The following is a 14734-nucleotide window of genomic DNA, read 5'->3' as shown; positions in this document are numbered from 1 at the left end:
ATGGTGAAATTATTTAATGGGGGGATGGGCTTTACATGACTTCTGAGGGTGATGGAACCTCCTTTCAGGTATTCTGGACCAGTTCTGTTCTGGGCCTCTAATTAAATAGATCACGTCTTCCTGAGGAACAGAGGAACCCCAATACTTATCCCATTTATCCCTACATTAACCCTGGAGCTAACAATGACCCCTTGTTTATAAACAAAGTAATGTGATCCATGTCAGGGCTGAAATGGAAATCACATGACTTTTTCTTATTGACAAAGAGTATAAGGTTAGAGTTAGGTATAGGGTTTAGTTTAGAGTTAGAGTTAGGTATAGGGTTAGAGTTAGGTATAGGGTTAAAGTTAGGTATAGGGTTTAGATTAGGGTTAGTGTTAGGTATAAGGTTTAGATTAGGGTTAGTGTTAGGTATAGGGTTAAAGTTAGGTATAGGGTTTAGATTAGGGTTAGAGTTAGGTATAGGGTTTAGATTAGGGTTAGTGTTAGGTATAGGGTTTAGATTAGGGTTAGTGTTAGGTATAGGGTTTAGATTAGGCTTAGTGTTAGGTATAGGGTTAAAGTTAGGTATAGGGTTTAGATTAGGTTTAGTGTACAGTATAGGGTTTAGATTAGGGTTAGTGTACAGTATAGGGTTTATATTAGGGTTAGTGTTAGGTATAGGGTTTACATTAGGGTTGATGTTAGGTATAGGGTTTACATTAGGGTTACTGTTAGGTATAGGATTTACATTAGGGTTAGTGTTCGGTGTAGGGTTTACATTAGGGTTAGTGTTAGGTATAGGGTTTACATTAGGGTTAGTGTTAGGTATAGGGTTTAGATTAGGGTTAGTGTTAGGTTAGGGTTTAGATTAGGGTTAGTGTTAGGTATTGGGTTTAGATTAGGGTTAGTGTTCAGTATAGGGTTTAGATTAGGGTTAGTGTTAGGTACAGGGTTTAGATTAGGGTTAGTGTTAGGTATAGGGTTTACAGTAGGCTTAGTGTTAGGTATAGAGTTTAGAATAGGGTTAGTGCTAGGTATAGGGTTTACATTAGGGTTAGTGTTAGGTATAGGGTTTAGATTAGGGTTAGTGTACAGTATAGGCTTTATATTAGGGTTAGTGTACAGTATAGGCTTTATATTAGGGTTAGTGTTCGGTATAGGGTTTACATTAGGGTTAGTGTTCGGTGTAGGGTTTACATTAGGGTTAGTGTTAGGTATAGGGTTTAGATTAGGGTTAGTGTTAGGTATAGGGTTTAGATTAGGGTTAGTGTTAGGTATAGGGTTTATATTAGGGTTAGTGTTAGGTATAGGGTTAAAGTTAGGTATAGGGTTTAGATTAGGGTTAGAGTTAGGTATAAGGTTTAGATTAGGGTTAGTGTTAGGTATAGGGTTTAGATTAGGGTTAGTGTTAGGTATAGGGTTTATATTAGGGTTAGTGTTAGGTATAGGGTTAAAGTTAGGTATAGGGTTTAGATTAGGGTTAGAGTTAGGTATAGGGTTTAGATTAGGGTTAGTGTTAGGTATAGGGTTTAGATTAGGGTTAGTGTTAGGTATAGGGTTTAGATTAGGCTTAGTGTTAGGTATAGGGTTAAAGTTAGGTATAGGGTTTAGATTAGGTTTAGTGTACAGTATAGGGTTTAGATTAGGGTTAGTGTACAGTATAGGGTTTATATTAGGGTTAGTGTTAGGTATAGGGTTTACATTAGGGTTGGTGTTAGGTATAGGGTTTACATTAGGGTTACTGTTAGGTATAGGATTTACATTAGGGTTAGTGTTCGTTGTAGGGTTTACATTAGGGTTAGTGTTAGGTATAGGGTTTACATTAGGGTTAGTGTTAGGTATAGGGTTTAGATTAGGGTTAGTGTTAGGTTAGGGTTTAGATTAGGGTTAGTGTTCAGTATAGGGTTTAGATTAGGGTTAGTGTTAGGTACAGGGTTTAGATTAGGGTTAGTGTTAGGTATAGGGTTTACAGTAGGCTTAGTGTTAGGTATAGAGTTTAGAATAGGGTTAGTGCTAGGTATAGGGTTTACATTAGGGTTAGTGTTAGGTATAGGGTTTAGATTAGGGTTAGTGTACAGTATAGGCTTTATATTAGGGTTAGTGTACAGCATAGGCTTTATATTAGGGTTAGTGTTCGGTATAGGGTTTACATTAGGGTTAGTGTTCGGTGTAGGGTTTACATTAGGGTTAGTGTTAGGTATAGGGTTTAGATTAGGGTTAGTGTTAGGTATAGGGTTTAGATTAGGGTTAGTGTTAGGTATAGGGTTTATATTAGGGTTAGTGTTAGGTATAGGGTTAAAGTTAGGTATAGGGTTTAGATTAGGGTTAGAGTTAGGTATAAGGTTTAGATTAGGGTTAGTGTTAGGTATAGGGTTTAGATTAGGGTTAGTGTTAGGTATAGGGTTTATATTAGGGTTAGTGTTAGGTATAGGGTTAAAGTTAGGTATAGGGTTTAGATTAGGGTTAGTGTTAGGTATAGGGTTTAGATTAGGGTTAGTGTTAGGTGTAGGGTTTAGATTAGGTTTAGTGTACAGTATAGGGTTTAGATTAGGGTTAGTGTACAGTATAGGGTTTATATTAGGGTTAGTGTTAGGTATAGGGTTTACATTAGGGTTGGTGTTAGGTATAGGGTTTACATTAGGGTTACTGTTAGGTATAGGATTTACATTAGGGTTAGTGTTCGGTGTAGGGTTTACATTAGGGTTAGTGTTAGGTATAGGGTTTACATTAGGGTTAGTGTTAGGTATAGGGTTTAGATTAGGGTTAGTGTTAGGTTAGGGTTTAGATTAGGGTTAGTGTTGGGTATTGGGTTTAGATTAGGGTTAGTGTTCAGTATAGGGTTTAGATTAGGGTTAGTGTTAGGTACAGGGTTTAGATTAGGGTTAGTGTTAGGTATAGGGTTTACAGTAGGCTTAGTGTTAGGTATAGAGTTTAGAATAGGGTTAGTGCTAGGTATAGGGTTTACATTAGGGTTAGTGTTAGGTATAGGGTTTAGATTAGGGTTAGTGTACAGTATAGGCTTTATATTAGGGTTAGTGTACAGTATAGGCTTTATATTAGGGTTAGTGTTCGGTATAGGGTTTACATTAGGGTTAGTGTTAGGTATAGGGTTTAGATTAGGGTTAGTGTTAGGTATAGGGTTTAGATTAGGGTTAGTGTTAGGTATAGGGTTTATATTAGGGTTAGTGTTAGGTATAGGGTTAAAGTTAGGTATAGGGTTTAGATTAGGGTTAGAGTTAGGTATAAGGTTTAGATTAGGGTTAGTGTTAGGTATAGGGTTTAGATTAGGGTTAGTGTTAGGTATAGGGTTTATATTAGGGTTAGTGTTAGGTATAGGGTTAAAGTTAGGTATAGGGTTTAGATTAGGGTTAGAGTTAGGTATAGGGTTTAGATTAGGGTTAGTGTTAGGTATAGGGTTTAGATTAGGGTTAGTGTTAGGTATAGGGTTTAGATTAGGCTTAGTGTTAGGTATAGGGTTAAAGTTAGGTATAGGGTTTAGATTAGGTTTAGTGTACAGTATAGGGTTTAGATTAGGGTTAGTGTACAGTATAGGGTTTATATTAGGGTTAGTGTTAGGTATAGGGTTTACATTAGGGTTGGTGTTAGGTATAGGGTTTACATTAGGGTTACTGTTAGGTATAGGATTTACATTAGGGTTAGTGTTCGTTGTAGGGTTTACATTAGGGTTAGTGTTAGGTATAGGGTTTACATTAGGGTTAGTGTTAGGTATAGGGTTTAGATTAGGGTTAGTGTTAGGTTAGGGTTTAGATTAGGGTTAGTGTTCAGTATAGGGTTTAGATTAGGGTTAGTGTTAGGTACAGGGTTTAGATTAGGGTTAGTGTTAGGTATAGGGTTTACAGTAGGCTTAGTGTTAGGTATAGAGTTTAGAATAGGGTTAGTGCTAGGTATAGGGTTTACATTAGGGTTAGTGTTAGGTATAGGGTTTAGATTAGGGTTAGTGTACAGTATAGGCTTTATATTAGGGTTAGTGTACAGCATTAGTGATGGCCGAACGGTTCGCCCGGCGGTCGTTTCGCGGCGAATTTCCGACTTTCGCCGTCCGCGGGTTCGAACGCCTTTTTCCGTCGTTCGCCCCGGCGGACTTACGTGTTTAATGTATACAAGAACTTTAACCTTTCGTGACACGTTTATCATGTGTTACAGGACAACCAATTGAGACATGACAGCTCATGGACACTTGGACATTCCCCCTAACCTATAAATACACCCGATCCGGTGGCCATTTTACATTCTTTCTTCTGTCACTGTAGGGAAAGGATCCTGTGTGGAGTAGGGACAGAGAAAACGCTAGCTATTTGGTACACAAAAGTTCTTTTCAGGACTGGTATAGGTGTTAGGTCAGCAGCCTGAGTTTCTTTTGTCAGTTTAGATAAAGGGACAGAGCGCTGTATGCTGCTATTTTAGGGACAGCTCAGCCAGATTAGTCTTTCTTCATCATCATCATCATCATCATCATTAGCTGTTACTATCAGGTCCACAAAAGAGCTGTTCCAGCTAATCGTTCCAGCCTACTCTTTTTTGCCAATTTGTATAGGGACAGGCAGGAAGCAGTGTGTCAGGCAGTGAGGATAATTTTAAAGACTTGCTGTTACTATTAGTTCCACAAAGGTTCTTTTCAGGACTGGTATCAGTGGTACGGTAATAGGCTTGTACACGTATAATATTCTTTCTTCCAAATATAGAAAGAATATTATACTTGACTGCTGCCCTTCTGCTGCAGTCTGCTAAACATTCACAACTCACTTGTTCCACAAAGCTCTTTATCAGGACTGGTAACTTGGTCTGTCTAGGGTGCTACGGTACATAGGCTTGGGTGCGGTACAGTCTGCTGTTCTGTAAGGACCGCTATCGGTCCACAATAGATAGGGTTGCCGTGCACTACTGCTGACCGCTGCCCTATACTGCAGCAGTCCTTCAGCGGTATAGGGACTGACGCACAGTCTGCTAAACACTAATACACAACCTGCTTGGTCCACAAAAGTTCTTATAAGGACTGGTAACTTGGTATAGGGTGCTACGGTACATAGGCCTGAGTGCGTTACAGTCTGCTGTTCTGTAAGGACCGCTATCGGTCCACAATACATAGGGTTGACGTGCACTACTGCTGACCGCTGCCCTATACTGCAGCAGTCCTTCAGCGGTATAGGGACTGACGCACAGTCTGCTAAACACTAACACACAACCTGCTTGGTCCACAAAAGTTCTTATAAGGACTGGTAACTTGGTATAGGGTGCTACGGTACATAGGCCTGAGTGCAGTACAGTCTGCTGTTCTGTAAGGACTGCTATCGGTCCACAATACATAGGGTTGCCGTGCACTACTGCTGACCGCTGCCCTATACTGCAGCAGTCCTTCAGCGGTATAGGGACTGACGCACAGTCTGCTAAACACTAATACACAACCTGCTTGGTCCACAAAAGTTCTTATAAGGACTGGTAACTTGGTATAGGGTGCTACGGTACATAGGCCTGAGTGCGTTACAGTCTGCTGTTCTGTAAGGACCGCTATCGGTCCACAATACATAGGGTTGCCGTGCACTACTGCTGACCGCTGCCCTATACTGCAGCAGTCCTTCATTGGTATAGGGACTGACGTACAGTCTGCTAATCACTAACACACAACCTGCTTGGTCCACAAAAGTTCTTATAAGGACTGGTAACTTGGTATAGGGTGCTACGGTACATAGGCCTGAGTGCGTTACAGTCTGCTGTTCTGTAAGGACCGCTATCGGTCCACAATACATAGGGTTGCCGTGCACTACTGCTGACCGCTGCCCTATACTGCAGCAGTCCTTCAGCGGTATAGGGACTGACGCACAGTCTGCTAAACACTAACACACAACCTGCTTGGTCCACAAAAGTTCTTATAAGGACTGGTAACTTGGTATAGGGTGCTACGGTACATAGGCCTGAGTGCAGTACAGTCTGCTGTTCTGTAAGGACCGCTATCGGTCCACAATACATAGGGTTGCCGTGCACTACTGCTGACCGCTGCCCTATACTGCAGCAGTCCTTCAGCGGTATAGGGACTGACGCACAGTCTGCTAAACACTAACACACAACCTGCTTGGTCCACAAAAGTTCTTATAAGGACTGGTAACTTGGTATAGGGTGCTACGGTACATAGGCCTGAGTGCAGTACAGTCTGCTGTTCTGTAAGGACCGCTATCGGTCCACAATACATAGGGTTGCCGTGCACTACTGCTGACCGCTGCCCTATACTGCAGCAGTCCTTCAGCGGTATAGGGACTGACGCACAGTCTGCTAAACACTAACACACAACCTGCTTGGTCCACAAAAGTTCTTATAAGGACTGGTAACTTGGTATAGGGTGCTACGGTACATAGGCCTGAGTGCAGTACAGTCTGCTGTTCTGTAAGGACCGCTATCGGTCCACAATACATAGGGTTGCCGTGCACTACTGCTGACCGCTGCCCTATACTGCAGCAGTCCTTCATTGGTATAGGGACTGACGTACAGTCTGCTAATCACTAACACACAACCTGCTTGGTCCACAAAAGTTCTTATAAGGACTGGTAACTTGGTATAGGGTGCTACGGTACATAGGCCTGAGTGCGTTACAGTCTGCTGTTCTGTAAGGACCGCTATCGGTCCACAATACATAGGGTTGCCGTGCACTACTGCTGACCGCTGCCCTATACTGCAGCAGTCCTTCATTGGTATAGGGACTGACGTACAGTCTGCTAATCACTAACACACAACCTGCTTGGTCCACAAAAGTTTTTATAAGGACTGGTAACTTGGTATAGGGTGCTACGGTACATAGGCCTGAGTGCAGTACAGTCTGCTGTTCTGTAAGGACCGCTATCGGTCCACAATACATAGGGTTGACGTGCACTACTGCTGACCGCTGCCCTATACTGCAGCAGTCCTTCATTGGTATAGGGACTGACGTACAGTCTGCTAATCACTAACACACAACCTGCTTGGTCCACAAAAGTTCTTATAAGGACTGGTAACTTGGTATAGGGTGCTACGGTACATAGGCCTGAGTGCAGTACAGTCTGCTGTTCTGTAAGGACCGCTATCGGTCCACAATACATAGGGTTGCCGTGCACTACTGCTGACCGCTGCCCTATACTGCAGCAGTCCTTCATTGGTATAGGGACTGACGTACAGTCTGCTAATCACTAACACACAACCTGCTTGGTCCACAAAAGTTTTTATAAGGACTGGTAACTTGGTATAGGGTGCTACGGTACATAGGCCTGAGTGCAGTACAGTCTGCTGTTCTGTAAGGACCGCTATCGGTCCACAATACATAGGGTTGACGTGCACTACTGCTGACCGCTGCCCTATACTGCAGCAGTCCTTCAGCGGTATAGGGACTAAGAGTTTTGTCACAGGGTGATTTAAAAAATGACAGGCAGAGGAAGAGGCAGGCCCTTCCGCAGGGGTGGTAGGGGTAGGGCAGGAGCAACAGCCTTGAGCCAAAGTGGGAAGTTGCAGAAGGTGCGTTCAATTACTTTAAAGGACGCACCAGACTTGGTTGAGTGGCTCACTCAGCCTTATTCTTCTGCACCCTCCTCATCCTCTCGATCTGCACCCTCTTCTTCACTCTCTGCTATGTGCACCCCCAAAGACACTACCACCAACAACACCACCACCACCACATACCTTCCGCTTGAGTGCAAATGGGGGCCTTCATGCTCCAGTGTTTTAATAGGGACCCCCGTATAAAAAGCATGAGGGTCAAGGACCAGTACTGGGTGGCAACGTACTTAGATCCCCGGTACAAACACAAAATGGCGGAAATGTTACCGCCGTCGCAGAGGGCTGTCAGAATGCAGCACTTCCAGGCCTTGCTTCGAGAAATGCTGCATTCTGCTTTTGCGTGCGCTGGCAGAGGAGCAATTCCCACTCCCAGAGAAGGATTTGCGGGTACCAATCCAACAGCGCCTGCAAGAAGAGGCCGGTTTGAAGATGTGTTGGTGACTTCGGATATGAGGTCATTCTTTCAGCCGACCCATCGACAGGTGTCATCCGGATCCAGCATCAGGGAACGCCTAGACCGTCAGGTGTCCGACTACATTGGGTTAACGGCCGATGTGGACGCTCTGAGGAGTGATGAACCCCTAGACTACTGGGTGGGCAGGCTTGACCTCTGGCCAGAGCTTGCCCAATTTGCAATCGAACTGTTGGCTTGCCCCTCATCCAGTGTCCTGTCCGAAAGGACGTTCAGCGCAGCAGGGGGGATTGTGACCGATAAGCGTACTCGCCTAGCTCACGACAGTGTTAACTACCTCACATTTCTAAAAATGAATGAGGCATGGATCTCGGAGGAATTCAACACATGTGATCAGTAGACCATGTATATGTCTATAAACAATTTTTGGAATCAAGCACACAGACCTTCTTAATTCATTTGGCTCACTTCCCTGACCCAAAAAAGCACACCGTACTATATGCCCCTACCCTCCTCTTTGAAGAGGTTGAGCGGTGTCATATTTCTACTGGGGCTGCTTATTATGAGGGGTTCCCACCATCCCTGTGCTGTGCTGACTTCCTCCTGGGTGTTCTTATTATGAGGGGCTCCCACCATCCCTGTGCTGTGCTGACTTCCTCCTGGGGGTTCTTATTATGAGGGGCTCCCACCATCCCTGTGCTGTGCTGACTTCCTCCTGGGGGTTCTTATTATGAGGGGATCACACCATCCCTGTGCTGTGCTGACTTCCTCCTGGGGCTGCTTACGGTGCTGCTGTCAGCGCTGTATGTCACGGAGCTGCTGTCAGCGCTGTATGTCACGGAGCTGCTGTCAGCGCTGTATGTCACGGAGCTGCTGTCAGCGCTGTATGTCACGGTGCTGCTGTCAGCGCTGTATGTCACGGAGCTGCTGTCAGCGCTGTATGTCACGGAGCTGCTGTCAGTGCTGTATGTCACGGAGCTGCTGTCAGCGCTGTATGTCACGGAGCTGCTGTCAGCGCTGTATGTCACGGAGCTGCTGTCAGCGCTGTATGTCACGGTGCTGCTGTCAGCGCTGTATGTCACGGAGCTGCTGTCAGCGCTGTATGTCACGGAGCTGCTGTCAGTGCTGTATGTCACGGAGCTGCTGTCAGCGCTGTATGTCACGGAGCTGCTGTCAAGCTGCTGTCAGCGCTGTATGTCACGGAGCTGCTGTCAGCGCTGTATGTCACGGTGCTGCTGTCAGCGCTGTATGTCACGGAGCTGCTGTCAGCGCTGTATGTCACGGAGCTGCTGTCAGCGCTGTATGTCACGGAGCTGCTGTCAGCGCTGTATGTCACGGTGCTGATGTCAGTGCTCTGTATTACGGTGCTGCTGTCAGTGCTCTGTATCTCCTGCACCCTCTTGTTTGCCTACCCTGGTCCCTGACCTTCCCTCTCCTCCATTGCCTTCATTAGCTCCATAGTCCTGAATTGTCAGAACAATTTCCCAAATAAAAAAAAAATGCTTGTAGTTATCGATCCCAAATTCACCTCATACATGTATTATGCTATTGTCCAGGTGGTGGGACTACGTGCTACCCCCTAATAATTACCCCGTGGCCGCAAATTCGACCTAAAGGTTTGCGAAATTCGCCTCCCATTGAAGTCAATGGAGCCCGCGGCGAACGGTCGTTTTCGCGAACGTTTGTGCCCGTTCGCGTTTCGCGTTCGCGAAACGTCCCGTCGGAAGTTCGTCCATCACTATACAGCATAGGCTTTATATTAGGGTTAGTGTTCGGTATAGGGTTTACATTAGGGTTAGTGTTCGGTGTAGGGTTTACATTAGGGTTAGTGTTAGGTATAGGGTTTAGATTAGGGTTAGTGTTAGGTATAGGGTTTAGATTAGGGTTAGTGTTAGGTATAGGGTTTATATTAGGGTTAGTGTTAGGTATAGGGTTAAAGTTAGGTATAGGGTTTAGATTAGGGTTAGAGTTAGGTATAAGGTTTAGATTAGGGTTAGTGTTAGGTATAGGGTTTAGATTAGGGTTAGTGTTAGGTATAGGGTTTATATTAGGGTTAGTGTTAGGTATAGGGTTAAAGTTAGGTATAGGGTTTAGATTAGGGTTAGTGTTAGGTATAGGGTTTAGATTAGGGTTAGTGTTAGGTGTAGGGTTTAGATTAGGTTTAGTGTACAGTATAGGGTTTAGATTAGGGTTAGTGTACAGTATAGGGTTTATATTAGGGTTAGTGTTAGGTATAGGGTTTACATTAGGGTTGGTGTTAGGTATAGGGTTTACATTAGGGTTACTGTTAGGTATAGGATTTACATTAGGGTTAGTGTTCGGTGTAGGGTTTACATTAGGGTTAGTGTTAGGTATAGGGTTTACATTAGGGTTAGTGTTAGGTATAGGGTTTAGATTAGGGTTAGTGTTAGGTTAGGGTTTAGATTAGGGTTAGTGTTGGGTATTGGGTTTAGATTAGGGTTAGTGTTCAGTATAGGGTTTAGATTAGGGTTAGTGTTAGGTACAGGGTTTAGATTAGGGTTAGTGTTAGGTATAGGGTTTACAGTAGGCTTAGTGTTAGGTATAGAGTTTAGAATAGGGTTAGTGCTAGGTATAGGGTTTACATTAGGGTTAGTGTTAGGTATAGGGTTTAGATTAGGGTTAGTGTACAGTATAGGCTTTATATTAGGGTTAGTGTACAGTATAGGCTTTATATTAGGGTTAGTGTTCGGTATAGGGTTTACATTAGGGTTAGTGTTAGGTATAGGGTTTAGATTAGGGTTAGTGTTAGGTATAGGGTTTAGATTAGGGTTAGTGTTAGGTATAGGGTTTAGATTAGGGTTAGTGTTAGGTATAGGGTTAAAGTTAGGTATAGGGTTTAGATTAGGGTTAGAGTTAGGTATAAGGTTTAGATTAGGGTTAGTGTTAGGTATAGGGTTTAGATTAGGGTTAGTGTTAGGTATAGGGTTTATATTAGGGTTAGTGTTAGGTATAGGGTTAAAGTTAGGTATAGGGTTTAGATTAGGGTTAGAGTTAGGTATAGGGTTTAGATTAGGGTTAGTGTTAGGTATAGGGTTTAGATTAGGGTTAGTGTTAGGTATAGGGTTTAGATTAGGCTTAGTGTTAGGTATAGGGTTAAAGTTAGGTATAGGGTTTAGATTAGGTTTAGTGTACAGTATAGGGTTTAGATTAGGGTTAGTGTACAGTATAGGGTTTATATTAGGGTTAGTGTTAGGTATAGGGTTTACATTAGGGTTGGTGTTAGGTATAGGGTTTACATTAGGGTTACTGTTAGGTATAGGATTTACATTAGGGTTAGTGTTCGTTGTAGGGTTTACATTAGGGTTAGTGTTAGGTATAGGGTTTACATTAGGGTTAGTGTTAGGTATAGGGTTTAGATTAGGGTTAGTGTTAGGTTAGGGTTTAGATTAGGGTTAGTGTTCAGTATAGGGTTTAGATTAGGGTTAGTGTTAGGTACAGGGTTTAGATTAGGGTTAGTGTTAGGTATAGGGTTTACAGTAGGCTTAGTGTTAGGTATAGAGTTTAGAATAGGGTTAGTGCTAGGTATAGGGTTTACATTAGGGTTAGTGTTAGGTATAGGGTTTAGATTAGGGTTAGTGTACAGTATAGGCTTTATATTAGGGTTAGTGTACAGCATAGGCTTTATATTAGGGTTAGTGTTCGGTATAGGGTTTACATTAGGGTTAGTGTTCGGTGTAGGGTTTACATTAGGGTTAGTGTTAGGTATAGGGTTTAGATTAGGGTTAGTGTTAGGTATAGGGTTTAGATTAGGGTTAGTGTTAGGTATAGGGTTTATATTAGGGTTAGTGTTAGGTATAGGGTTAAAGTTAGGTATAGGGTTTAGATTAGGGTTAGAGTTAGGTATAAGGTTTAGATTAGGGTTAGTGTTAGGTATAGGGTTTAGATTAGGGTTAGTGTTAGGTATAGGGTTTATATTAGGGTTAGTGTTAGGTATAGGGTTAAAGTTAGGTATAGGGTTTAGATTAGGGTTAGTGTTAGGTATAGGGTTTAGATTAGGGTTAGTGTTAGGTGTAGGGTTTAGATTAGGTTTAGTGTACAGTATAGGGTTTAGATTAGGGTTAGTGTACAGTATAGGGTTTATATTAGGGTTAGTGTTAGGTATAGGGTTTACATTAGGGTTGGTGTTAGGTATAGGGTTTACATTAGGGTTAGTGTTCGGTGTAGGGTTTACATTAGGGTTAGTGTTAGGTATAGGGTTTACATTAGGGTTAGTGTTAGGTATAGGGTTTAGATTAGGGTTAGTGTTAGGTTAGGGTTTAGATTAGGGTTAGTGTTGGGTATTGGGTTTAGATTAGGGTTAGTGTTCAGTATAGGGTTTAGATTAGGGTTAGTGTTAGGTACAGGGTTTAGATTAGGGTTAGTGTTAGGTATAGGGTTTACAGTAGGCTTAGTGTTAGGTATAGAGTTTAGAATAGGGTTAGTGCTAGGTATAGGGTTTACATTAGGGTTAGTGTTAGGTATAGGGTTTAGATTAGGGTTAGTGTACAGTATAGGCTTTATATTAGGGTTAGTGTACAGTATAGGCTTTATATTAGGGTTAGTGTTCGGTATAGGGTTTACATTAGGGTTAGTGTTCGGTATAGGGTTTAGATTAGGGTTAGTGTTAGGTATAGGGTTTAGATTAGGGTTAGTGTTAGGTATAGGGTTTATATTAGGGTTAGTGTTAGGTATAGGGTTAAAGTTAGGTATAGGGTTTAGATTAGGTTTAGTGTACAGTATAGGGTTTAGATTAGGGTTAGTGTACAGTATAGGGTTTATATTAGGGTTAGTGTTAGGTATAGGGTTTACATTAGGGTTGGTGTTAGGTATAGGGTTTAGATTAGGGTTAGTGTTAGGTATAGGGTTTATATTAGGCTTAGTGTTAGGTATAGGGTTAAAGTTAGGTATAGGGTTTAGATTAGGTTTAGTGTACAGTATAGGGTTTAGATTAGGGTTAGTGTACAGTATAGGGTTTATATTAGGGTTAGTGTTAGGTATAGGGTTTACATTAGGGTTGGTGTTAGGTATAGGGTTTACATTAGGGTTACTGTTAGGTATAGGATTTACATTAGGGTTAGTGTTCGTTGTAGGGTTTACATTAGGGTTAGTGTTAGGTATAGGGTTTACATTAGGGTTAGTGTTAGGTATAGGGTTTAGATTAGGGTTAGTGTTAGGTTAGGGTTTAGATTAGGGTTAGTGTTCAGTATAGGGTTTAGATTAGGGTTAGTGTTAGGTACAGGGTTTAGATTAGGGTTAGTGTTAGGTATAGGGTTTACAGTAGGCTTAGTGTTAGGTATAGAGTTTAGAATAGGGTTAGTGCTAGGTATAGGGTTTACATTAGGGTTAGTGTTAGGTATAGGGTTTAGATTAGGGTTAGTGTACAGTATAGGCTTTATATTAGGGTTAGTGTACAGCATAGGCTTTATATTAGGGTTAGTGTTCGGTATAGGGTTTACATTAGGGTTAGTGTTCGGTGTAGGGTTTACATTAGGGTTAGTGTTAGGTATAGGGTTTAGATTAGGGTTAGTGTTAGGTATAGGGTTTAGATTAGGGTTAGTGTTAGGTATAGGGTTTATATTAGGGTTAGTGTTAGGTATAGGGTTAAAGTTAGGTATAGGGTTTAGATTAGGGTTAGAGTTAGGTATAAGGTTTAGATTAGGGTTAGTGTTAGGTATAGGGTTTAGATTAGGGTTAGTGTTAGGTATAGGGTTTATATTAGGGTTAGTGTTAGGTATAGGGTTAAAGTTAGGTATAGGGTTTAGATTAGGGTTAGTGTTAGGTATAGGGTTTAGATTAGGGTTAGTGTTAGGTGTAGGGTTTAGATTAGGTTTAGTGTACAGTATAGGGTTTAGATTAGGGTTAGTGTACAGTATAGGGTTTATATTAGGGTTAGTGTTAGGTATAGGGTTTACATTAGGGTTGGTGTTAGGTATAGGGTTTACATTAGGGTTACTGTTAGGTATAGGATTTACATTAGGGTTAGTGTTCGGTGTAGGGTTTACATTAGGGTTAGTGTTAGGTATAGGGTTTACATTAGGGTTAGTGTTAGGTATAGGGTTTAGATTAGGGTTAGTGTTAGGTTAGGGTTTAGATTAGGGTTAGTGTTGGGTATTGGGTTTAGATTAGGGTTAGTGTTCAGTATAGGGTTTAGATTAGGGTTAGTGTTAGGTACAGGGTTTAGATTAGGGTTAGTGTTAGGTATAGGGTTTACAGTAGGCTTAGTGTTAGGTATAGAGTTTAGAATAGGGTTAGTGCTAGGTATAGGGTTTACATTAGGGTTAGTGTTAGGTATAGGGTTTAGATTAGGGTTAGTGTACAGTATAGGCTTTATATTAGGGTTAGTGTACAGTATAGGCTTTATATTAGGGTTAGTGTTCGGTATAGGGTTTACATTAGGGTTAGTGTTCGGTGTAGGGTTTACATTAGGGTTAGTGTTAGGTATAGGGTTTAGATTAGGGTTAGTGTTAGGTATAGGGTTTAGATTAGGGTTAGTGTTAGGTATAGGGTTTATATTAGGGTTAGTGTTAGGTATAGGGTTAAAGTTAGGTATAGGGTTTAGATTAGGGTTAGAGTTAGGTATAAGGTTTAGATTAGGGTTAGTGTTAGGTATAGGGTTTAGATTAGGGTTAGTGTTAGGTATAGGGTTTATATTAGGGTTAGTGTTAGGTATAGGGTTAAAGTTAGGTATAGGGTTTAGATTAGGGTTAGAGTTAGGTATAGGGTTTAGATTAGGGTTAGTGTTAGGTATAGGGTTTAGATTAGGGTTAGTGTTAGGTATAGGGTTTAGATTAGGCTTAGTGTTAG

At 42.0% G+C, this 14734-nt stretch overlaps 1 protein-coding gene across 3 annotated transcripts in view; it reads left to right on the top strand.

Moving 5' to 3' along the window:
* LOC143959282 (protein SSUH2 homolog) overlaps window positions 1-14734 on the top strand; it is an 80263-nt gene that overhangs the window by 44257 nt on the left and 21272 nt on the right. The gene's annotated exons all lie outside the window — the stretch shown is intronic.

The sequence above is a fragment of the Lithobates pipiens genome, unplaced genomic scaffold (genome assembly GCF_037356315.1).
Source record: "Lithobates pipiens isolate NorthernLeopardFrog02 unplaced genomic scaffold, aLitPip1_a1.2 Scaffold_69, whole genome shotgun sequence".
NCBI classification, from domain to species: Eukaryota; Metazoa; Chordata; class Amphibia; order Anura; family Ranidae; genus Lithobates; species Lithobates pipiens.
Note: the sequence above shows the minus strand (reverse complement) of the source record. Positions and strands in the feature narration are given on the sequence as shown.